Source organism: Myodes glareolus, chromosome 1 (genome assembly GCF_982192425.1).
Source record: "Myodes glareolus chromosome 1, mMyoGla1.1, whole genome shotgun sequence".
Lineage (NCBI taxonomy): Eukaryota > Metazoa > Chordata > Mammalia > Rodentia > Cricetidae > Myodes > Myodes glareolus.
The window spans coordinates 90,279,010-90,305,492 of NC_142026.1; the positions used below are offsets into that span (position 1 = coordinate 90,279,010).

Consider the following 26,483-nt stretch of genomic DNA (forward strand, 5'->3'; position numbering starts at 1 on the left):
TAATAACACACCTTACAAAATAATTGAAAATTATAGCATTAGTTACCTTTTAGCAATGTTACCCATGTAATATAACAAATAAACTCAATTAATTTAATTTCCTTACTTTTATAAAGAGAATTATCTTTTTGAGAATTTTCAAGGATCCATTGGGGAAATCTGCAAATTAATTAATTCGTGGTCAAGAAAAGTATTTAGAGACTAGAGAGAATGATCCGTAGTTAAGACTGCTGCTTGCTTTTCCATAAGACCTGGATTTGATTTTCAGTATCTATATGGCAGTTCATATGTGAAACATATTACATGTCATAGTTACATGCTTGTAACTCCAGTTCCAGGGGATCAATTATCCTCTCCTGACCTCTCAGAACACCAGACATGCATATGCTACACAGACAAACACGCAGGCAAAACACCCATGGAGTTAAATTTTGACAGAAAAAAAATATTTAATCTGATTTGATTTGGGGAAATTCGCAAACTTTCGAAGGTTTAAAATACTTATTCAAGATCAGTTCACAGGTTAAGGTCAGTCCCTCTTCAACCAAAGCGACATTAGCTCTTCGAAGGGAAAATGCGAAAACTTTCACTGTTGCCTTACTTAGATTTCTTGCAGAACACTCAACACTGAAAAGCTAACGTGTGGAGACAGGAAAAGCGGGGATCCCTGCTTCCTAGGCCAACCACCTGCAGTTTAAAGTACAGTCCCCCACAATCTCTTCCTAAGCCCCAGTGCTGACGGGGGAAGGAGGCTGTAGTGCATAGAGTTAATGTACTAATATTTAGAAGATCAAAAGGGACAGCCAGCATGTAAAATAAGTAAAAAACCTTATTTATTGTTTTAACAGCAATATAAAATTGTAGCTTTGCAGTGAACTTTAGATACTGATACTCAATTTTTAGAAAAATTTCTAATCTCAGTAACCATGGTCACATGTTCACAACCTTCTTAACTGTTCAGTTCAGTGTTCTTATCTCTTCAGTCTTTGCCCTATTTCCTCACCTTATTTTTTTTAAACTGATCATAAACTTCAGCACAAAAAGTACCTTATTTTTCCCTTGAAAGAAGTATCTGCATGGTCTGTGGTTACCCTTACTAAGACACATCTTGTCTTTCTTTTATGTGACTTAATTTTAGAGGCTTTTGTTTCATGCATTATTTGAAATTTAATTTTTAAATTCTTTTTATTATATCTCTGGGTGCACACCAACAGGTATGTGCACATGAGTGCAGGTGCCCGAGGAAGCCTGAGGTTGGAGATTCCTCCTGAGCTGCCCACTGTGGGTGCTGGGAGCCAAACCTGGGTACTTTGCAAGGCCAGTAAATTCTCTTAACCTTTGTGCTATCTGTTCAGCCCCCTCATGAATTAACTAGAATTTTTAATTTTGCTCTCCAGCACTATCCACCTCTTACTTTGAGACAAGGTCTCTCCCCTGGCTTTGACAGGACAGCAAGCCCTAGGCAGCTCTCTATCTCTGCTTTCCCCAGTCCTGGGATTCCAATGGCATCACACCCAGTGTTTTAAAATGTGAATTTTGGAGATCTAACTCAGGCCTCGTGCTGTGTGGCTAACACTCTACCCACTGAATCCTATTGTTTTAGACCTTAAGCAGTGTCTCACTGGGTTACTTAGGCTAACCCTGAGCTCAGGATAATGGTGCGGAAGAATTGTCTGTATTCTGTCAATCATGTTTTGAATAAATGCTGATTGGCCAGGCAGGAGGTATAGGTGGGAAATCTAGACAGGAAGTGGAAATGATGCAAGGAGAGCAAGAGAATTCTGGGGAGGAGGAAGTTGATTCCTCCCACTCCTGCCCAGATCACCAAAGCAGCAGGATGTGATCTGTCCCACTGAAAAAGGTACTGAGCCAGGTGGCTAAAATAGATCAGAATAATGGGTTAATATAAGTTACAAGAACTAATAAGAAGACTGAGCTAATGAGCCAATCAGCTTTTCTAACTTATAGAGATCCTTGTGTGATTTTCTTTGGGGTTAAATAGCTGTGGGAACTGGGCAGGACAGAAAACACAAACAAGCCTTCCCTTCATATTACAGGATAGCCCAGGCAGGTCCTGAATTCTCTACTCTCTTGTTTCAGCCTTCCGAGATGCAAGGCTTGTACACCTGTGCCACAAGGCCAGGATGAGGAACTACCTTGCTAAATTTAATTTTTAACATCTGTATCAAGTGCATTTGAAACTGCAAAACTGACTGTTGATAGTCTCAGCCTGGGACGGGAACACTCCTCTTTCCGGAAAGTAAAGCCTACATTGACCTGCGGTCCTTGTGACTTGGTAGTGAATTCCCAGAAAGGCACCATGATTCGCTCCAGGCCTTAAAAGCACCAAAATATGTTCATCTTCAAAAAACGACAAGTTAGATAAAAATGTTCAGACCAAGAAAACTAAGGCAAAACTTCATGGTAGAGCATGTCAGCACTGCAAAGAAATTCCTGAATGTGTGTAAAGTTGTAAAAGGAGCGGGCCACTTCCCACTGCCCACCTGGCCAGCTTTACCCGAAATAATTACACGGAAACTGTATTCATTTAAACACTGCTTGGCCCATTATCTGTAGCCTCTTATTGGCTAACTCTTACATATTGATCTAACCCATTTCTAATAATCTGTGTAGCACCACGAGGTGATGGCTTACCAGGAGGATTCTAACCTGCGGCTGTCTTGGAGAGGAGAGTCATGGCATCTGCCTAACTGCCCTCCTTCCTCCCAGCATTCTGTTCTGTCTACTTCGCCTACCTATGTTCTGACCTATCAGGCCAAGCAGTTTCTTTATTAATTAACCAATGAAAGCAACAAATAGACAGTTAACCCTCCTCCATCATAAAGTACAGCAAATACAAGTCACAGTCATAGCCTAAGGAGGGGTTAAATGTTTACAACAGACAGTGAGGGACTCTTACATAATGTGTGGACCAGGTGCCTGTGAACTTGAAGTTTGTGCAAAATGTGGAAAGGAAGAAGCTGCTGCCATTCTGTTTAATAAAGAACCAGAAACTTCAGCAATGACTGAAACTCAGGGCTCTAACCATAGCAGACACTACAAGGGAAGGAAGACAGTGGGGAGGATTTAGATGCTGACCCTGACTCGGCTGATGAAGATGGACACACTCAGGTGGCCTGACAGCTCAGAGTTGGCTGCAGAGGGCTCAGCAAACACCGACATCCGAACAAGGGAGTCAGAAAGGCTGTCAAAGTAGGCAGAACTGACTCATGAGCAATAGAAATTTTTTATAGCATTTGAATAACAAACAGGCTTGCATATACAGAATATGTGTGCAAACACTTATGGTGGCATGCTGTATAATCTATGGAAATTGTTTAGAGAAACCTATTACCTATTGTCAAACCATGGAGTGAGAACTGGTGATTGTGTCAGAACTGTTTCAGGGGAAACAGATGATGAGTTCACAGCAAGCACATTGCCATTGCCTGACCTCAGGTGTGTGACTCCCTTAGCAAAAGGCCCCTTACATCTTACTAAGAAAACCTTTTGTTTTTATACACGCACACGCACACACACACACACACGAAAAAAATCAAGTACAAAATCGTGTATAGTAATTTTCTTGCAAAAGCATTTGTAGGTGGCATCTTCTGTACCACCAGCCAGTTCCCCAATTACCACACAGAGACTTATTACCGATTATATATGCTCAGCTGACAGCTTAGGCCTATTACTAACTAGCTCTTATACCTTAAATCAACCTGTATTTCTTATCTATGTTCAACCATGTGGCTTGGTACCTTCCCTCAATATGACACGCTCATCTTGCTTCTCTTCAGGTCTCCTGGAGACTCTGCCCTCCTTTGTCTCAGCATCCTCTTTGCCTGAAAATGTTGACTAGCTTTGGTTATTCAGCTTTTTATTTAAACAACCCAAGTGACATATTCAGAGTGCACAGAAACATTATTCCACAACAAATATTTTATTCTATTTTATTTTTGGTATTTTTGAGACAGGGTCTCTCTGTGTATTTCCAGCTGTCCTGGAACTCACCCTGTAGACCAGACTGAGAGATCCGCCTGCCTCTGCCTCCTGAGTGCTGGGATTAAAGGTGTATGACACCACCTGGCATAATATTTTGATATACTTCATCCTATTGTTTTTTATCTTCTGCTAGTTTGGTAATATATATTCAGAAAAATGTGTGGACTATATGTTTAATAACTAGAAAGGGAAATCCAGCATTCGTATCAAGTGTATATACGGCCTGTATCAAAAGCTCCAGTGAGGTTCTCTCTCATAAGCTTATTCTCCCCGGAATTCGATGGTTATGAATCCTCACTCTGTGGCCAGTGTTTCCACTTACAGACAGTGCAGGTTAGCTTTGGGTGATTATTGAAATCTGTGTTTTTGTGTTTAAAATCCCAAAGCTACAGAAAAGCAGCCGGTTTGAACAATGAACTTTCTCACACTCTTTACATAGATTGCCAGTTTCAGGATTTTACTATATTTTCTTTGTGTTGTAACATCCACATATGTATATATGCCATGTATGTACATGTACATATGTGTGTATGTACTTCCCGAACTATTAAAATAAATATAAAACCCTGGTTTTGAAAAAAATGCAAAACTGTTACACAACTAAGTCTTACAGAATACAGCTTAAGGAAAAGAACTGAGAAAGTGAAGAATTCTGTAATTTTTGTATTAGGAATGGGGGTCTAAACCTGTAAACTCAGTGCCTGGAGGGCAGGAGGATCAGGAGGTCGAGGCCATTCTTGACTACACCCTGAGTTTGAGGCCAGCCTGAACTACACAAAACCCTATCTCAAATTACTATGCAATGACTTAAAAATTGAAGGCTGTACATGGATGAAGCCCAGATGACCACATTGCTCTAGCAATAATTGTATTGCCATTGTAGATTTTTCTGAACTGAAGGTCTTAAAAGTAACCCACCGTCTCTCACCACCCCACACTTTTTTATGATAGAACAGTCTGTTACTACTCTATTTAGACATTGTTTTAATTATTGTAAATGCAAAGCTTCTGTCTTTTTAAATTTTAGGAAATGAGTGTTGCTATACTGGGACCCACACTTCATGGTCTGGCAGCGAACGTGAACAGAAATATCAGCGGCCTGTCTCTCATCTTTGTGGGCCGTGCCTCTGGGTTCTTGTGTGGCACCATGATTGGTGGAATTCTCTTTGACCACATGAATCAGTTCTTCCTTTTGGGTGAGTAAACACCAACCGCTGCTCTTCTCTGCCTGTCCTGACTTTGTACCTTGGCTCTTCGTGTCAAACACAGCCTGCAGAGTGCTTGACAACAGCAGCAGCCAGTGTCAGGGTGTCTTCACTGGCAGCTGGGCTTCTAGACTCCCTGCCCTTACCTTGGCAGCTGGAAGGAGTCTGGAAACTTGACTGGCCCTCGGGAGTGAGTGCTGGCCCCCTGAACAGTGCTGACCTTTACTGTAATGGCGGCTCTGCTCCAGGCTCACACACTGGTTGACCATGAAGCTCTGCTTTTCTGGGGACAGGGCAGGGCTCCTGGGGCCACAGGGGTCAGAATGGGTTCCCGGAACCTGGCCAGGCTCTGTGCATTCAGGATTGAACATGAAGGGGCAGGAGGTTGTGAGTGAAATGACGTAGACTGTGTTTTGTCCTAGTCACCCAGTGTCCCTGAGGAACCTAGGCTGTCCCTTCCGTACCTGAAAAGACGGCAAAGGTCTCAGCATAATGTTTCCAATAAATTGGCACAATTAAGGGGGATTTAGATGATGTTGTAAGACACAGAGCCAGGGAACTAAGTTACTTCTGGTGAATAAATGCCTCTTTTTCTATTTCCTCTCTATTTTCCTAAATAATTAACTTAGGGTCGTAAGCAGGAACAGTTTTACTGAAAACATTGGTAGACCACCTCTGAAAGTTCTCCAAGATTCTTTTTACTTTTCCTGGTTTTTCAAAACAGGTTTTTTGTGTGAAATTCCTGGCTGTCCTGGAACTCGCCTTGTAGACCAGGCTGGCCTCAAACTCACTGAGACCCACCTGCCTCTGCCTCACAGTGCTGGGATTAAAGGTGTGCGCCACCATTGCACTGGCTGGTAGTAGCTCTTAGTTTCTAAACATAAGATAGTAAGTAAATAATTTCTGCCCTGTCTCCTTTGCTGTATAATTTACTATGATTATTAATGGTATTATAAATCTGTTTTGATCATACATTACAAAAGCCTTATAAAATTTACATGATTTTACATAATCACTGTAGAAACTGCTACTCTCAGTGGTAATTCAGTCTTATTTTTGTATTCTTATAGGTTTGATTATCCTGAGGAATATAGTTTTTTTAATTTTTATTTTTTTTAAAGATTTATTTATGTATACAGTATTCTCAGTGCTCTGCCTGCAGGCCAGAAGAGGGCACCAGATCTCATTACAGATGGTTGTGAGCCACCATGTGGTTGCTGGGAATTGAACTCAGGACATTTGGAAGAGCAGGTGGTGCTCTTAACCACTGAGCCATCTCTCCAGCCCCTGGAATACAGTTTTTTTATATCTTATTTTTATTATTTAATATTAATGTTTATTTTTGCAGTGGGAATCAAACCCAGGGACTCATGCATGCTAGACAAGCAAGCCTTCCACTACTGACCTTTGTTGCCAGCTCCTACAGCTGAATTTCTTGCCTTTCTTCCCAGGAGTGTCAATGGTGGCAGTGGCTGTGGGCCTTTATCTCATCCCTTTCTGTAAGACGGCAGTCTTACTGATAGTCACCACGTCTGTCTTCGGGGCTTCCGTTGGCGTTGTGGATACAGGTGTGTGAAGCGTCACCTCTGGGGCGGGAACTCCACTAGAAAAGTATAGCAGACAATATCGACTGTCGCTGGCACACTTTTGAAATGACACAGCACTGACTTGGTCATGGGGTCACTCAGAGGGACCACCCCTGTAGGGCTGCACTTGGGGCTGGTTTGACGTTGATTATGAACAGACATCTATACGATTGGACTAAATGTCTTCGTTCTCTGAGAGACTGATTTGCAGGAGCTACCCTGGGAACGGCCATCTGTGGTTGCAGTGTGGGTGAATTGGGCTTCAGTCTGGGGATTAAAATTTATCTTTGTAAATAAAGTAGGAGGAGCTGGTGGTTAATATCCAGCCCGGGGCCATCACTTGGCTGAGAAAGCAGAGAGGCAGACTTAGAGTTAAGCAGACCCGGCTTACCCAGCTAAGGGAAACTGTGCTGCTTGCTTTCTTTCCTGTTATTTTCTCCTAGAAGTTGTAAATCTCCAAAGGGATAGCTCTTCCATTTGTTAATATCTATTTGAAAACCTGCGAAATACCACATACGACATGGACTTTCCTTCAGTGCCTACTTTCTAGATCTCCCTCAATGTTCTGTTTTTCCATTTCATTGAAATATTTATTTTTCTCACATAATATATTCTGATTACATTTTCCCCTCTCTCTACTCCTCCAAGTTCCTCTCTACCAACTCTCTCATCTTACCCACTCTCTTTCTCTCTCTCATTAGAAAAGAACAGTCTCCTAAGGGATAATAATAAGAAAGACTATAACATTGTAATATATGTTAAAAGAAAAATCTACACACCAGAACTTCACAAAACAAACCAACATAGGGAATAGAACCCAAGAGAAGGCACAAGTGGCAGAGACACACTTGTTCACACACCCAAGGATCCCAGAAAAACACTAAACTGGCAGTCGTAATACACAGGATCAGGACCAGGTGCAGATGTGTGCACAGTGTGTGCGTGCTGCCTCAGTCTCTGAGTTCATGTGAGCTTTGTTCAAGCTGATTTAGAGACCCTTGTTCTCTTGGTGTCCTCCATCCCCTACTGCTGGCTGTGGGTCTCTGTGTCGTACTCACCTGCTGAAGGAAGCTCCTCTGATCAAAGCCGAGCAAGGCACTGATCTGCTTCTCTAGCTGGAATGTTAATTGATGTTCTAATGTAACACTAACACCATTAGTGTTTTATACGTCAGGTTTCATTTGGTCACAAAGTTACAAAGTAGAAACATGCTTGTCTCAAAGTAATTGGCTAAGATGAAAAACCAAAGGCTTGGTGCTCAGGGTTTGCCCCTTGTCAGGGTTCAGGCAGTGTTGTGTGGATTCCGAAAAATGTACTGCTGGTTTCCTGCAGTTTCCTGGAGCTGCAGAGCCTAGAGCACTTGGGTTCCTGATGGAGTGTTTACATTTCTTTTGTCCACTATGTTCAAGTGGTTGCCAGAAATCATGGTCATTTGGCCTCTATTGGGTGATAAACGTTTCCCTAGTCAACACACATATATATATTTCAAATACTTGTAACGAATAGTTCTATAGTGTTATTCCCCAGTGTGGTGTGTGCCTGTGTATAATAGTGTACCTAGTGTATAATAGCTCTTTCCTAGTGTACCTGGCTCCAGGAGGTGGTATTTCACCACCTTGTAGCATTCCATTTGATTCAGAGATATCACAACACAGTTTTCTGGTGTTCATGGGCGAATTCCTTAATCAGAACAATGTGGGGTCAATACCAGGTTATGTAGAATGTCACAGCATTTCTGCCATGTGTCACAGGCTCAGGTTCTTTATCATAGTAATGATAAGGGTTGAGATTTCCCTGCACTGACTGATAATTTAACTTTAACCTTTCCCCATGTTTCATTGGCAGGAGGGAATGTCCTTATCTTGGCTCTTTGGGGGTTAAAGGAGCCCCACACATGCAGGCCTTGCACTTCAGTTTCGCCTTGGGTGCCTTCCTGGCTCCCCTGCTGGCTAAATTGGCCTGGGGTACAATAGCGTCCACTCAGAACCTCACAGAGTCCGACTTTGATCCTCTAATGCTGAACCGAACCTCTGAAGCCACCTCGGACTCTGTTTGCGGTACCTGAGAGCATGAATCTGCTGTAGACGGATGCTTCCATTGGCACCTATGTCTTAGTAGTTTGTGTCTTTCTGTTTGGTCTGTTTTGTAAGAAACGCTCAAGGCAGGAAACACCACAGCATCTGCTCAGGGAGCTCGGAGAGCTAAATATCACAGGGCCCTGCTCTGCCTCCTCTTCATCTTCTTCTTTTTTGTTGGAGCTGAGATAACATTTGGTTCTTACATATTCTCCTTCGCCACCACCCATGTTGGCATGAAAGAAAGTGAAGCAGCCGGCTTGAACTCCATCTTCTGGGGGACCTTTGCAGCCTGTAGGGGTCTGGCCATCTTCTTTGCAACATTCTTACAGCCTGGAACCATGATTGTGTTGAATAACATTGCTAGTGTTGTTTCATCTTTCTTTCTGGTGCTTTTTGACAAGAGCCCTCTCTGCCTCTGGATCACAACTGCTGTGTATGGAGCCTCGATGGCAACCACATTTCCCAGTGGAGTTTCCTGGATTGAGCAGTACACCACCTTAACTGGGAAGTCTGCAGCATTCTTTGTAATTGGTGCCTCTCTAGGAGATATGGTGATTCCTGCAGTCATTGGAATTCTTCAGGGACACTACCCAGACCTGCCTGTGATTCTGTATGTCTGTTTTGCATCAGCCATATTCACTGGAGTTTTATTTCCTGTGATGTATAAATTAGCCACCTTACCTCTGGAACGCCAGCGCAAAGGAAAAAGAAAAGGCGAGGACCAGAAAGCTTTGTCCACTAGTTCTAGACTGTGAGCAAGAGACTAAACAGGAAGATGAAAAAAAAGCAATGAACTGGATTTTGAAGTGGTTGAAATGAGTGCTCCAATGAGGCTATCTGTAAAGGGGTCATCTAGAGATGTTCTCTTGAAGGGGCCCTTCTGCTCAGTCCTCTGCAGTTAATAAGGCAACCCCCGAGACACTCCAGACAAAAAGGATGTATACTTTGAGAGGAAGAATTGCTCAAGGACTTCACTGAATAAAGCATTCAATCTTCCGGAGAGTGGGGATTTTTCAATACCTGCTGGCATTCGTGCTTTCTGGGTCTACTTATAGAGAAAGCTAGAGAATTTAGAAACCTTCTGTGGTTTTCAGTCATCCATTAGCTACCAAGTGGTCTCATATATTAAGATCTTGCTAGGAGATTCATTCTGACAGACGAATACACAGGTGATGCTGATGGTCGCCACCTTTCAGAGCATATAAAGAAGATGGTTAGGTTGGGAAGCTGTGGGGCGTTCCAACAGCAGACGGATGTGTTAAGCAGTGATCATCCACTCGCATTCTGCCAGGTGTTCCAGGAGTGTTCTTCTGAGAGCGTCCTCGAAAGGGTCCGACATTTCCACAACTGCTGTAGGGATGTTCACAGTGTGCCAGTGATAATGGCTGGTTTCAGGGTCTTATTTCTACAGAGGAAACACAGAGCAAGGTTTCTCGACAGGACTCTGCCTCTCAGGTCTGCCCTGAGGCACTCAGCACAGCCTCTGTGTCCTCTCCAGACCCCGAGTTTCTAAGAAGGAAGATGAGATGACACCCAAATTGGAAATCTGTGCTTTTGAACTTTTTGTGAGATGTCGCCTAGAAATTAATGTAAGCTCTAGCTTGCTCATCTTTGCAAATTCTGAGGGAAACAAAGATGATCTAAATCTTAATTAAGAATGTGATACTGATTGCATGTGCCATTTAATGTACTCAATGTTAAATATTCTAATGAAAAATACTGTTTTTAATTCAGCGTTGAATCCATTATAACGTACAGCCACCATACTTTTAAGACCTCTGAAATCAGGATATACTTTACAATATATAATCATTTGACACTGGGACAAATTCTTTTTAACAGAAATTTCTCATATACATAACATTATACACTATATAACATTATACACTTATATAACATTATACACATATATAACATTATACACACATATAGCATTATACACATATATAACATTATATACACATATAACATCATATACACATATAACATCATATACATATATAACATTATATACATATATAACATTACACACACATAACATTATACACATATATAACATTACACACATATAACATTATATACATATAACATCATATACATATATAACATTATACACATATATAACATCATATACATATATAACATTATATACATATATAACATTATATACATATATAACATTATATACATATAATCATGTCCACTATTCCATCCAGCAAAATAGAATTCTCTGTCATGCTTCCGAAGTCTTGAACATCTGAAGTGTTTCTTAAAACTCCAATCCCAGGCTCTGAGAGTCAAGACAAACTTGTAGCCATGAGCTTTCCTAAAGATTGAAAGAGACAGGCATGGTAGCTCATGGTGGCACGAGTTACAGGCCATCCTGAAATACAGTGAGAGCCTATCTTTAAGAAAATCAAAAGAAGTTGGGTGATGGTGGTATACACCTTTTGTCCCAGCACTCTTGAGGCAGAGGCAAGATGATCTCTGTGAGTTCGAGGCCAGCCTGGTCTACAGAGTGAGTTCCAGGATAGCTAGGACCGTTGCACAGAGAAACTGTCTTGAAAAAACAAAACAAAACAATCAAATAAAAAAAAAATCAAAAGAAAGTTGCATACTTTTAAACTACAATGCCAGGGCAGTCACATTCACATCTCCTCAAACAGGAGAATAAAAATAGTCAGACCACAAGACAGACCCACAAGGGAAGACACTAAATCGTTAGCCCCATGCACGGCATATGAGGTATAACAGGGCAAGCTGAAGGCTCCATATCCTGGATTTGCTGTGTGTAAGACACGTGGTCACTCTGGCTGGATCTGTTCACTACCTACGGCTTGGTATGTCCTGGCCTGGGCAGTCTGCATTCTTGTGGAATCTTTATGATAGTTTTGCCTTTCTTCCTACAGCTTCATGTCACTGTCGTGTAAGAGACTCCCTGCGAGCATTCTGATCTTTCTGCCCATGCCCCGGCCTCCTGGGACTTCCTTTGAAATGTTGGGGAGGCCCAGGAACCCCCTATGTCTTTCATTCCGTATGCTTGCACAATCAGCATCTCACGGCTGCTGCTGAGTTTGCTGTCTGTGTGAGCTATGCCTCAGTCCCATGGACCCAGGCTGCGGCAGGTTCTCTGTGTCTTGCTGACTGAACATGGGATTTTTAGTTCCTTTTCCGTTGCTGTCATAAAATGCCTGACAAAAGTAACTTACAGAAGGAAGTATTTATTCTGGCTCACAGTTTGTGGATTTGACGTATCATTGTTGAATTATGGAGTTTGAGTCTCGTGATCACATTGTATCTGCAGGCAGGAACCTGGGCACTAGAGGCTGCTTCTTTGATCCATTTCTCCTTGTTTATCCATAGACCTCAGTTCATGGATTAGTGCTATCCAGGAAAGGTGGACTTTGCTATCTTGGCCCTACCTGGGTAATGGGTACCATCAAGCCCAAGGCATCATGTATCCCAGGTGTTGCTAGTTCATATTAGGTTGACCAATAATATTAATATTGAGCATCATGATAGGTTCATCTGTGGGCACCTTTGAGGCCAAGACTCTTAAAGGAAAGTCTTTCAAACAAGTCTACACTTGCAAACCTTTGAGCCTGTGGTGTGGGGTGGTCTTGGGAGACTTCTGAGGTGCCCTCAAGGAAGCCTTCTGTGTAAAGTCCTATGTACCTGTGGCAGTTTGAATGTCATTGGCCCCCATGAGCTCTTAGGAAGTGATACTATTAAGAGCTGTGGTCTTTTTGAAGTAGTGACCTTGTTGGAGGAAGCGTGTCATGGTGAGGGTGGGCGTTGAGGTGTCCTATGCTCAAACTATGCCTAGTTCAGCTCACTCTTGTTGTCTGTGGATCAAGATGTATATCTCTCAAGTCTGGTAGCCCACAAGCCCCACAACTCCAGTTCGCCTCCTTGGACACCCGCACTCATGGGTACACACCCTCAGACAGGCACAAATGCATACACATAATTAAAAATAATAAAAATAAAAATGTAAAGAACCTCATAAAAACAAACAAAATGCTTCGTTGCCATTAGAAAGTGGATGAATATGCATTGCACAGTGTGAATATAACAGATGTTCTAAGTTATCAAATGTCAACTGTGAGTTGACTATGTGGTTAAAGATCTCTAATGCACTGTCAAGAACTATGCATTGTAATGTCTCATAGACATGACCTAAAGGCTGGTGGTCACCACCTTCTAGAGCCAGACACAACTGCAAAGGTTTTTATAAAATAGTGTAAAATATCACACCAGGTTATAATATTTATCCATGTACTTGTTATTAGGTATTATGATAAATATATGCAATAAATACATTGCAAAAAGTATAATATATTTAATAAATATATTCCAAACTTTAAAATACATTACATATTTTTATCTGGCAGCTTCCAAAGATCATTTATGTATGAGCAAAGCAGCCAGTTAGGACCCGGATGCTCCTGTTACAGGAGACAAGAATGTCTTCTAGAAACTGAGCTCACCTTGTCAGGGCAGCTCCAAGGTGAAAAGTCATCAAGTCTGTGGCTTTTTTTAAAAATCAACAAACATGTAATTTTTTGTAATTTTTCAACTAAATGAAGCCTAGAGCATAGGATATTCCCACTTATAACCTAAAACTGCCGGAGGAAGAGGGGATGGATAGAAAACTGGGCTAGGGGGCAAACAAATCTCGTGCACCTTGCGTAAGAGGTTTTCCAAAACATAAAGACACAGCAACCTCTGACATAAACTGAGAAAAGTTGTGCACAGCATATACTTCTCTGAACTCAAAAGTGGGTGTGGAAGTTTGTTTCTATGCTTTTACAGCCCAGTTTCAGTTCCAACCTTAGTTTATTCTAATAAGCCATTATTATTACTTTTTATGTGGTCAAATTCTATCTCTAAATGGAAGCCCTTTAACCAACATTGCAATTATCTGTAAGTTAGGGATCCTTTCTCATTTGGATACTGAAAACCAACACTCCCTCACAGGGAAACGTCTTCTAGTTCATTTATCACTAACTGTTCAAAACTGGCTCCCTGGCTGGTAAGAAGCACAGCTGCTAGAAGGGCCTGCTTCAGTGAATGACCCTACAACCACATCAGGCGGCCACGCCATTTCACAAGCCTTGCAGGTGACAGTGTGATCTTATCCACTTTCCCCCATCACTAACCTGTATCCAGAGCGCCAAATGAAACACCAAACACAGACATCATGGCAATCAGTAATGCTGCTGTCTTGCAGAAAGGAATAAGATAAAGACCAATTGTGGTAGCCAACATCGACATCCCTAAAAGAAGGGTGAGAATGGCAGTTATAGAGACAGTATTCATGCAGAGTCAAGCCAATGTGTGGTTGTTCTTTCTTTTCTTTTCTTTTCTTTTCTTTTCTTTTCTTTTCTTTTCTTTTCTTTTCTTTTCTTTTCTTTCCTTTTCTTTCCTTTCCTTTTCTTTCCTTCCTCCCTTCCTTTCTTCCTTCCTTTTTTTCTTCATTTCTTTCTTTCTCTCTTTGGGGGCCCACTACCCAGCTCTCAAATAAATACATGGAGACTTAACTTAGCTTATTTCTAGCCAGGTTTTCTTAAATTATCCTGTCTGCCCTTTTCCTCTTGGCTTTTGCTTTTCTCTATCCTATATGTCTTTCTTTCTAACTCCGTGGCTGCTTGTGCGGCTGGGTGGCTGGACCCTGGTGTCTTCCTCTCTTCTTTTTCTCACTTCTCCCTTTTCTCTCTTCTCCTCCTCCTATTTATTCTCTCTGCCTGGTAGCCCCACCTATTTCTCTCTCCTGCCTTGCTATTGGTCATTCAGCTCTTTATTAGACTAATCAGGTGTTTTAGATCAACAAAGTAACACAGCTTCATAGAGCTAAACAATCGCAACATAAAAGAATGCAACAAACCTTTGCATCATTGAACAAATGTTCCAGAGCATAAACAAATGTAACACATCTTAAGCTAATATTTTACTGCATTTCCCCTTTGTGTCTAAATAAAAATGAAAGCTTTTAACTCTAACATAGCAAACTACATAGAATGGAAACAGTCATCAAGAATTATATTTACAATATTCAATCCTTTTGTATTAACAAATTCAGAGAAATATTCCATTGTCTATCTAGTCTTAGTGATTCTCAAGTTTTATACCTAATTTACTTTCTATTATAACTAAGGAAGACTATGATTCTAACTATTTAGTCTTTAACTCCTTCAAAGACCCCAGAAGGATATAATAATATCTAACTGCCTAGACAGTCACCCAAACTGCTTCTGCAACATTGGGCATCCATCTTCAGCCTACAGGCCTAGAGTATCTGGAAGACTCTTCTATAAAGCATGAATTTTGAAGGCCTGTCCTGCCTTGTGTTGGCAAAGTTCATCAGTTGCTTTCCTGTGTGTCCCACATGTCTAGTTTGTACAGCATACTGTCAGAAGCCAAGGCAAAGGCAGTCTTTTTGCCCAAATGGCAAACCTTTCCACAATGAAAGCAAACTTCATGTGGAGTTCCTTCAATGCCCATCAACCTTTTATGAAGTAAATTGGTGCTGCCAGAAGCAGATGTGTCTCACTGTCATGAAAAGCTTTACGTTAACAAAACATCTTAAATGCCATATTCTGTGGTTTTTGAAGTGTTTGAAGAGCATCTATGTAAAATATATTTGTTTAACCTTGAAAACATATCTAATGTGACTACAAATTTGATTTATTATAGGCAACTAACTACTAGCCTGCAGTTTTAATTATATATTACATTTTAAAGTGAGCTGCATAAGCACAGTATTCCAAATAAGAGTAGAAACATACATACAGTGTAACAAAATAACTCTAAATTGGTATCAATATATCAATATTCATACCAATGTAAAATATTTCAGGTTAATAGTTGTCTTTTTATCCTATATTCCTATATCCCCCAAATAAAGACAAATATCTATAACCCATCAAATGGCCAAAAAAATCACTCACCCCCCCTCTTGAGAATGTGGGGGTTGTGTTCTTTAGATTTCTTCTGGTTGTTTGAGGGCAATGGCATCTTTAGAGGACCCTGAGACAGCTGAGATAGTGGTCAAACCCTAGGAAAACCAGTTGTGACATTTGCTGTCAGTCTCAGAACTGCTCCCATGCTGAGGGATCCGTATATACATCACCTATCTTGTCATTTTTCTTGCTTTATTTCTTTATGTCTCTTGTCAAGATTTAAGGAGGTCTCCTCTGATCAAACTTGTTAATCTCTATTAACCCTGAAGGAATCCATAGCCTTTCTTTTCCAGTGGAAACAAGCACATGTTTTCCCTAATGCAATATATTTTTGACTTCCATTTTAAAGTTAAGACGTTAAATGATAAAGTATCTAGGCTGGTTTAATTCAGCAACCCCCTCTACCATCCCATGTCTCTCAGCAGCTGTCATTCACTCATCCGCATTCAAGAACTTCAAAGTCAACACAACATCGTAGAGGATCCAGACTCCATGTGTATTTACCATCTTTACGGGACTTTTTTCCTTTATTTTACTTAACTCTCTTTCTTTAAAGACTTTATTATCTTTAAACTACTTTTCCCCATGACTGTCTATACCTATTTTCTTTCTTAAGTCTATGCACATTTTTAAACACACTGTAACCTATTTTCCCCTCCCTTCATCTCTAAGTGTCTTTATTGTATGTCTCTAGCCTTTTCTGATTGCATGACCAAACTTTGTGCTGGTGATTGACTCCACACTGTTTGGGTTTGTACAAGCCAAGCTTTACAGTCCTGTGAGCCTGACCTAAAGCTGTGTCTACCTGCGAGTTACATTTAAGTGCCCCGACTCTAGGAAGTTGATTCTCGCACTGTTATAGACGTCTTTATTTAGTTTTTTTTTGTTTCTACTTAATGTACCTGCTACTCAGGTACTCAAGTGCCCACTTGGTGCAGGAGAATTATCTGTATTTTGTCAATCATGTATTTTAATAAAACGCTGATTGGCCAGGCAGGAAGTATAGGCAGGTCAACCAGACAGGAAGTAGAGGCGGAGTAATGAGAATAGGTTAAGGCTAGGGAGGAGAGAAGTTCCTCAGCCATTCCTGCGCAGATCACTGAAGAGACAACATGTAAGCTGTCACACTGAGAAAGGTACTTAGCCCATGTGGGTAACGTAGATAAGGATAATGGGGTAACATAAGTTATAAGAGCTAATAAGTAGCCTGACCAAATGGGCCAATCAGTTTATAATCTTATGGAGTATTGTGTGTGATTTTCCTTGGGAGTTGCCAGTTGTGGGGTACCGGGCGGGACAGAAACCCCAACAAGCTGGCCCCGTCATGTTACACCCACTGTATAGAAGAGTCTCTTAAAGGCGCTATATTACCTTTGTTTCTTCTTCTTCTTCTTCTCCTTCTTCTTCTTCTTCTTCTTCTTCTTCTTCTTCTTCTTCTTCTTCTTCTTCTTCTTCTTCTTCTTCTTCTTCTTCTTCTCCTCTCTCTCTCTCTTTCTCTCTCTCTTTCTCTTTCTCTTCAGGCCCTATGTGGAAATTTGGGCTCCACATTGGAAATGCCAAATATAACAGTCTTTCTTTGGGCCACCAACCAGCTCCCAAATCATGACATGGAGACTTCTTATTAGTAATGAATGATTAGCCTCAGCTTATGCTTCTTTCTGGACAGTTTTTTTTCTTTAATTTAAATTAACCTGTTTCTTTTCATCTATGTTTTGCTCAGGGATTTTGACCTTTCTTTCATTTTGCATGTTCTACTCTGTGTCTTGCTGACTGTCAGCTGCCTGGCCCTGGGCATCTCCCTCTCTTTCTCTAGGAGCCTTAGGCAGGAAAGGTAAACAGCAACACATCTTTACATAATTAAAGAAATGGAGCATCAACAAATGTAACACATCTTTACCTAGTTAAAGTAATAATCCACTTGGTCTCCAATTAGTGGAACTTTTTGGGAAGAATTGTATTAGGAGGCGTGACCTTATTGGAGGAGATGTGTCATTGGGAGTGGGTTTAGGGGTTTTAAAAGTACAAGTCATTCCTGCTCTCTCTCTCTCTCTCTCTCTCTCTCTCTCTCTCTCTCTCTCTCTCTCTCTTTCTCTGCTCTGTGATTGTTGTCTCAACATGTAAGTTCTCAGCACCATGCTTGCCTTCCTGCTGCCATGCTCCCTTCCATGATGGTCAGAGACCAGCCCTCTGAAACTGTGAGCCCCACATAAACTCTTTTTATAAGTTGCCTTGGTCATGGCAATAGAAAAGTCACCAAGGCAGGAACAGTGTAAAGTATGCAGACACATTATCAAAGGAAAAATGAATTCTCTTCTGTCTTAAAGCAGGACAACTGCTCTAAACTAAGAACAATAAGGCCAAAGTAGAACGGGTAAGAATACTGCAGGAAGTACGTAGAAGAAGTAGAAGAAGAACTCAGTAGAAGAAGAACTCAGAAAATAACTTTCTATGGACAAGCTGGCTAAGAGTAGATGAGAATTGTTTGGAAGTTTTTCTAGAAACTGAGCATTACTGTTAAGGCTCACTGTAAAACTAGGATTTGGTCTTCTCGTTTCCTGGTGTGTTGGTTGATGCTCAATGAGAAGTGTGAAGGATCTGCTTTGGTGTTGTTGCATGTGAGGTGGTTGGCCCAACAAACAGAGTCACAGGAAGTGGACAACATGATTTCCTGTTTCATGCTGCATTCGTGACGTTTTGAAAATTACTTAAGAAACTGAGTCCTCTCTAACAGACCTAAGTTTATTACATAGTCATGCGATTTTTAAAATCTAGTCTGAAGTATTAATATCACTTTGGTTAAAGAAAAGACTATTTTTCAGCATGATTTGTTATTCTATCTTGATCAAATGTGTTAAACTTTTGATATTTTTATGACCTTCTAAAAATTGTATTGCTCTTCTTTAACTTTAATTAATTTAGGGTCTTTCAGAAAGTCTTTTGGACTCTCTCAGAAACATGAGCTGGGTGGTGGTGGTGCACACTTTTAATCCCAGCACTTGGGAGGCAGAGGCAGGTGGATCTCTGTGAATTTGAGGCCAGCCTGGTCAACAAGAGATAGTTCTAGGACAGGCTCCAAAGCTACAGAGAAACCCTGTCTTGAAAAACCAAAAAGAAAAAAACAAAACAAAACATGATTTGAATTTCTAGAAATAGAGAAATAGCAAATTAATTGGGTGTATTTGATAACATGGGCATCATGGTCAAATAAGCAACATTAAAATCTCCTTTAGTTGCATTTCTGTTAATTTATTATAACTTCATAATTAAGTAAAATTATATGAGAGTCATAGAAATATAAGACGCCTGATACAGCAGTCCGAATTCTGCTTGTGACCTCTAAATGTATACAAGAGCCTGGAACAATGGCTCACGTGTGTAGTCCTAAATAACCAGGAGGCAGCGGCAGGAAGATCAGCCTGGGACTGGCTCAGTGACAGCTTGGATGGATGTCTGGAGCTACAGGGTCCTCACCGCTTCCAATAGCAAACGCTCGGCCCTCCTGAACCCCTTGTAGAAGAGCTGAAATGACCCAAATAATGACAAAACATCAATGGTGGCTGCTCTGTGGAAATTACACAAAGGGCTCATGTTAAGTTAGTCAAACTCATAATTTTGGTAAGATAATAAAAACCTCAAGTAATACTGTATCAGCTCCTGGATGACTTGAACACTTTTGGGTGAATCCACTCCCTGGCCGCTTTCAGTGTCTATCTGCTAGGTGTGACGGAAGCTTTCCTGTACAGAACGGTTAGCACTATACATAGCTACAGTTATCAAAAAGGTGCTTCCCTCATGGGGCATTCTGAAGAGATCTCCAGCAACAGCAATGCCTGCTTCACTACACAAGTGTACCAAACACAGTAGCATCAAGCCTGGGTTGACCAGATGACCTGTCAATGGCATTACCAATTGGTGGCAGTTGGATCCACTCCCACAGACTTATTAGCCCTTGTGACATAGCCCCTGCATGACTGCACCCCTTGTAATAGGACCCAGGTATCTCCCACTCCACTTAAACAAAGTGTGACAGGACTCAGTAGTTAAGGCCAAAGTATATCCACCAAGGAAAAGGGGTCTGTGAATGTCTATTACTTGGATCCTGAACAACAGTCTTTAGAAACAACACCATAAGTGGCTCCCTCTGACTCTGTTGGAAGAGCCCACACAAGTGTTTAAACATCAAAGCATCAGTCCGTTCTAGACTACAACTTTCAAGACTCTTGAAAATATGCACCTGCTGGGGACCTTCTAGCGACTCTGATTAGGAATGTTTCTCCTGAGAAGCAGAGGATATCCTAAGTAACAACAGACTAACTCATCGATCAACACTGATCTGTTTTTGTAAAACCTGGTTTTCTTTCCCCATCACCTACTGTCTTGAGTCCATCCCTTTCCCTACAGGAAGATACTCAGTGCCATGGAGGCTATACCAAGGCTAATGCCATGCAACAAAACAGAAAGCTTCCGCTGCTGGGTTTAAGGCTAATCAATGCCTCCAAAGCAGGAAACACTACCACTAATGGCCAACACTGTTTCCGTATTTCTGTGCCATCATGATGAGTTCCCAGAGGGAGAAGAAAGCTCTCTTTGATATGCAGGACATCACTGCTCTGTGCCTCTTACGCCTGCTGGGAACACGGCCCTGACTTTCCAGTTACTAACGTAGTCTCCAGCAAATACAGGGCACTATTCTGAGTGACCTCTGTGAAAGGTTGACCTTGAGAACACAGGGTCACAGATCATCTATGGGACCACTAAGTCCATAAGTTGTCTTTCCACTAACTGATCTTATTCACCATGACTTCATGCTAATAGATCACAAAATACGCTTTCCCCTGGACTGTGTTCATGAGCTACATAAACATCGGAGTGAACGAATTAAACTGAGTTCTGCTAAAATGCCCCTTGATAGCCATATTTTCCAGGGTCCAAGGCCCAATATTGGTCTATGGGGAATTTCTCCACTCTCTCCAGCTTTCCTGTTCATTCAGAACTTGCTATTTGACCTGATTCTTTCCTGTCTTCTGAGCAACTTTCCATAAGGTTTCCTTACTTTCCACAATCATACCAAAGCGGGCAGCATCCAATGGGATTGATTCCTGGACTGGATTCCCCTGGGCAGCAGGTGGTGCTGTTGCCTTACTTGAAGCTAAGATTTCAGTTTGGGGAAATGTATGCTGCAGTAGATCAGACCTGCTCTTCAGAAGGGTGGGAAGCACCCAGAAAGGCGGGTGAGAACCTTCATGTCCATCAACTAGTGGAACAAAATTTGCTTGTAGATCTTCTTGCCCGTGTTGTGGGCTCGTGTGTGTTGCTGAGTAACAGAATGCTGTCGCTAACTCTGCCTGGATTTTACTGCTCTACAGGAGCAGGGAAGCTGACAGTGGCACACACCTGCAGTCTCAGCACTCAGAAGGCGAGGTGGGCGGATCGTTGTGAGTTTGAGGCAAGCCTGGTCTACATAGCAAGTTCCATATCAGCCAGGGCTGTATAGTGAGACCCCGTAGAAAAAAATGTAATGCAAAGGGTGACTGAGGGCTGGGTGTGGCTCAGGTGCAAGAGCATGCTGTTAAATGGACAAGACCCTGGGTTCAGTTTACAGCACTAATAATGATGATGATGATGATGATGATGTTATTGATGATGATGATAGTACTAAACAGATCAATAAAAGAGCTGATAGTGTTGTTGCTGAATGAATGCCTTAAAGTAACTTCTCAGAGGAAGGAAAGGGATAATGTTTGTGGGAGCAGCTAAGTTGGTTTGCTGACGTCCAGAATGGTGGGGGGCAAGCGTCGCTGTCCTAGACTTCCTTGTCACTAGGTTCTCTAGGTTCCCATGATGTGTTACCAGGCAGCTAACTACAAGAAGAAAGTCAGTGACTTTCACAGTCTGTTGTGGTCCTTAGTCACCATGACAACCCAAACAAGAATTATGACCAATAGCAGGGAATAAAAGATTTTGAATTCGATTTGACTATGTTCAGTTTGGTTCACAGAGACAGCCATAAGGGCTGCGCTGAGTTTCAGGTATTATTTTCTTGATATCATCGTGTAATCTCCCCGTGTGTCATACCCACTCAAGAGATACAAACAGGGACAGGCATGGTGGTGTACACCTATAATTCTAGTGCCCAGGAGGCTGAGGAGCAGAATGCAGAATTTGAAACCAGCCTGGGCTATATAGCAAGACTCTGCCCCGCCCCCACCCCAGGGTTCCTCCTCAGGAACCTCCTTTGTGGTTTCAGCGGTAAACAAGAATAAAGAAAGCAAAATCATGTAATGAATGGAGATTCGGTTTAGATCAATCAATTACGGTAGAAACAGAAGAGCATTTCAGTGTTTAAGGCTTCAATCAGTTTTGAGAGACTGTCAATGTAGGAACAAAAAATAAGCACCCTCTTGGGGAGACCCAGCCCCACAACGCCCCCAGATCACAATTACCAAGTAACAAGGAATTTCCCACAGTTCACCCAGGGATTGGCTAAACCACTTCCAATGCGGCGTTTTGCTCTAAGAAAACATTTAAAGTACTGCAGAGCTGATTTCAATAGAACCATGGGCAGAGTGAGACTCGTTACGGTTTCACTACTAAAACATCTGTGTGGCCAAGAAAAGCCGCTTTCCTCTCGGACCTGTTTCCTATTTACAAAACTAAGTGGATGGCCACCCAGAATGGAAGCGCTAGAAACGTCAGTTTACTGTGTAGTAAGTTACAGTTCAGAGCGCAGTGGCTGCAGACCCACGCAACGCCAGGAAAGTTCGCTGCAGTTAGAAAAGAGCACAATCAGTTTCGAACTGGACAGAAACCCTCAGTGATTAAATTAGCGCCCACGAGATAGCTGATGGGCCGGAAGTGCCCAAAGTCACAGAACGTGCAGGGAGCGAAGGTGAGAGTCCAGCTGGGAAGGGCAGGTCGCCTGCAGGAGGTTCGTGCCCCAGCCTGGGAGGGGTGCAGCGTCAGCTCTCACCAGCCCCAGGAAGGCGGCATACAGGACCGCGGTGGAGAACCAGCGCAGCACGTTCCTGGTCTGGCCACTCCTCCGGGAGGTCGGCGCCTTCTGTCCATTCTGTGCAGGGGCCTCGGCCTGGAGGAGCCGCTGAGAGGCAGCCGCGGCCCCGAACCCGCGGAATTCCACTTCCAACTCCAGCTTGGCCACCCCAGGTTACTGGTCTTGCCTCTGCCGCCAAGCTTTTCGGCAGATCCCTAAGGGGCTTTGAGCTCCAGTCCTTCCGGGCCCTGAGATTCCGCCCAGTGTCACCTTCCTCTGGAGACCTTTCAGAATGAGGTCAAGGAAAGCTGGACTTCGTACAATACTGTGTTGCAAGAGGAAGACAGTCAAGACCTATCTTGCACAAGCCTGCGCGATCACGTGACGAAAAAGAGGCTCCAGCCAGGGAGGGCGGAGTTTCCAGTTACCCTGGAGACCTCGGGTCGCTCTCCCAGGGGCGTCTCACCTGTCAGAACCTCAGACACTAGCTGATTGACGGGTGACGCAGGTGGCGAAATTTGGAAGTGCAGCTTCTGAACGGGAAAAGGGGTAAAATGAGGCAGGCGGGCCTTTCATTCCACCAACTGGGACTCTAAGGCAAGAGGACAACTAGTTGGAAGCCAACATGACCCGGTGAATATTGGATGTGTTTGTGCCTCTCCAAGTCCAATGGCGCGTTCTGCTGAGGGACTGGGAGCTATCCAGCAGCCTCACCCCTACCTGTGCCCTAGAAAACTACAGCAGGTCCAGGGGAAGAAATATGACTCAAAGTCCAGCATATGCACAGTGAAGCAAGTTAATGGTTAGTGCAGATAGTAACCAGTAGTCATTACAGGAGAGAAAGGCGCGTTTCCTTCTCTCATTGCAGCCAAGAGAGCAGAGGCCAATACAGTCCAGTATGAACTGGAATGCACCTGATATATCGACCTTTGAGGGCCCCAGAAAAAATAAGAGTACCACCACTAAATTCTACTGGGGAACAAAGACTCCAGTAACACAATACTAGTGACAATATAAGATCCGAGAGGTTTGCATAGCCAGAAACAGTTACAATGTTAGGTCAAGTTTGCTGAGTCCCCCCAAAACCAACAAGGAGACTGAGTCCCGTGTGTAAAATCAAAGAGCCTTAATTCAAGTTTGAACTCCGACTCTCTGAGTGTCCAACGCATTGGCATGATCAGAGGACCTCAAGCTCAGTTTGGGGTGGGGTTTTATCATAGCAGAGGTTGGGGTGAGGGAGTGTTCAGGTTCAGGACCCCAGATTGGCTGACATTTGTCTAGGGGTTTCTTCTTGAAAGGGGATGAGTCTGTGTGCTGGGCTAAGGGACATCAGGGGATCCTATCTACAATGACTGGAACCCTAGGAATTTCTTTTGGAATGTTAAGTACTTTCTGCTCTCATGGTCCATTCCTGGGTGGTTTCAATTCGTGGTCTTTCCTGGAACTAGGTATTCTGCCTTAGGGTAATCTGAAACTCAGGCCTCTACCGAGCTTGTCATAGCTGGGCCCTATAGAAACATTTTGAGCTGCTCCACCACCAAACTCCTCGTCCAAGACATTTTAGAGCACCAAATCCTAACCTTTGTCGACCTCTCTTAAAAGCTCTAGTTCTACTATCAGCTCCTCACGCACTGGGCCACATGAAAGAGCTCTTGAATTTCTGGATTTAGAAAGACCTCAAGATTAAGTAATCCTTGCAGATGGCAGTCTGAAAAGGGTGAATGAAAACTCTGTTCTCCAACTGGACAGCTGTTCAGAAATGAACTCACCGCGAGAAGACAAAATAAATTACATCGCCAAGACCTGTGTTGTGTGTTGATCAGCGACCACTGCTTCTAATCCACATGGCAGCAGCTGTGGCATTTCAAATACAGAGCCAACCATTGAAGGGCCATCAGAGGACACGACTCTTGTAGATGCAGCTCCGTTAGCAGATTGTTAGAAACGCAAGTCTAGAAAAGGAGAACAAGGGCTGTGAGGCAGATGGGACAATCATGTGGTCAACTACTCAGCATTCTTGCTGCTCAAGAGTTGAATTCCTGTGCACTGCTAGAGGAACCTCAGCCCTCAGAATGTCTCAACAACTGCAGGTACTGCAAACTACAGAAAGAGATGAGAGATGGAGAAACTCCGATGAAGAAATAGGGGCCAAGAGCTGTGTCCTAGTGTGCTTTTCTGTTGTCACCATTGAAATTACTTGGCACGACCTCTTGGCAGTTTATTAGACCTGGTGAGGTCAGTGTGCAGAGAGAGAGAGAGAGAGAGAGAGAGAGAGAGAGAGAGAGAGAGAGAGAGAGAGAGAGAGAGAGAGCTGAAGATGGCACATCCAACTTTTAAGGGATGCTTAGTGCATGCGCACAGGGGGATGACGTGGTTACGCCATATGCAGATGACAGAGCTCACACATGCACACAAGGGCTCATGCAGTTGTGTCAGAGATAGGTTATGCAACCATGATGAACGTGGGTCAGGCAGGGCCCCCGGGACCATTGGGCACTCTGCCTGAGGGCTTGTCTGCACGTGGTGTGTGGCCCTAGAACCTAGAAGTATCATTCATGCTGTATGGCCAAGTCATTACAGTGATAAAGACCATAACCAACAGCAACTTGGTGGGGGGAAAAAGGGGAGGATTTATTTCTACACTTTATAGTCCATCACTGAAGGAAGACAAGGCAGAAGTCTGAAGAAGAGACCATGGAATACTGTTTGTGTGTATGCATGTGTGTGTGTGGGGGGGCATAATTATTTGCAGCTGAGATTTCTCAACTATGCACTCTTCCTGGAGAAAACTCAGATGTTGTAAAGATTTTCCACTTGTATCATTGCTTAGTTGTTAGCTCTGTTTGGTTGGTTGTTGTTATTTTAGACAGGGTCTTACTGTGTAGCCCTAGTTATCCTGGAACTCACTATGTAGACTGAGCCAATCTGAAACTCGTAGAGATCCACTTGCTTCTACCACTGAGTGTTGGGATTAAAGAGGGGGCATGACACCTGCCTCATTGCTTAGTTTTTATAGTAGTCAAGGAAAAAATAAGGTCTTATATTTTTTAAAATTACATTTATTTGTATATGGTGTGGTGGTGGTGGTGGCGGTGTGTGTGTGTGTGTGTTTGTGTGTTTGTGCACACACATGAGTGCACCTTGCTACAGTGTGCACATGGCGGGCAGAGGACAACTTGAGGCTGTCAATTCTCTCCTTCCACCCTGTGGGTAATGGGAATTAAACTCAGGTCAGGCTTAAAAACCAGTGTGTGTTAAGTCATGCACACATACGGGCCAGAAGGGCTCATCTTTACTTGATTTTGGTTTTGCTCTTTACTCAAGACAACACCATTCTCAAATCGTGATAAGTTCTCCTTTAATTTTATATTAAATGTCTTTTCCATCTTCATGCTCTTGTTCATTTAGATTCCCAGATTACAAGCCTTTGGGTCTCCCTTTCTTACAAACGGCTTCCAGTGTTGTCCATTTGCTCATTAAGCCTTTCTAGTTGGCCTCAGAAATACCTCAGTCTCCTCTGTCCCCCCTTCCTCCATCCCCCCTTCCTCCGCCCCCCCTTCCTCCGTCACCCCCTCCTCTGTCTTCTACTCAATCACTATCTCTCTATTGGCTCTCTTGGTTTTTTGAGACGAGATCTCCCTACATGGTCCAGA

General features: G+C 42.7%; 1 long non-coding RNA gene and 2 pseudogenes across 3 annotated transcripts; 2 read left to right on the forward strand and 1 right to left on the reverse strand.

The window, feature by feature from the left end:
• The first annotated feature begins 1,765 nt into the window (after positions 1 to 1,765).
• Positions 1,766 to 10,606, forward strand: LOC125394419 (sodium-dependent glucose transporter 1A-like; annotated as a pseudogene). Its single transcript, XR_015738923.1, has 4 exons — positions 1,766 to 1,861; positions 5,036 to 5,204; positions 6,665 to 6,781; positions 8,645 to 10,606. The product of XR_015738923.1 is annotated as a sodium-dependent glucose transporter 1A-like (transcript).
• LOC148123519 (uncharacterized protein C9orf85 homolog pseudogene) lies at positions 2,110 to 3,620 on the forward strand (annotated as a pseudogene).
• On the reverse strand, positions 10,575 to 25,034 carry LOC148123520 (uncharacterized). Of its 2 annotated transcripts, none has more exons than XR_015738926.1 (3): positions 24,600 to 25,034; positions 14,040 to 14,156; positions 10,575 to 11,203 (listed from the first exon to the last, which is right to left on the reverse strand). It is a non-coding gene; the product is annotated as an uncharacterized LOC148123520 (long non-coding RNA). The 2 variants fall into 2 exon arrangements; XR_015738925.1 differs by lacking the exon at positions 24,600 to 25,034 and adding an exon at positions 22,810 to 23,543.
• Positions 25,035 to 26,483: the final 1,449 nt, after the last annotated feature.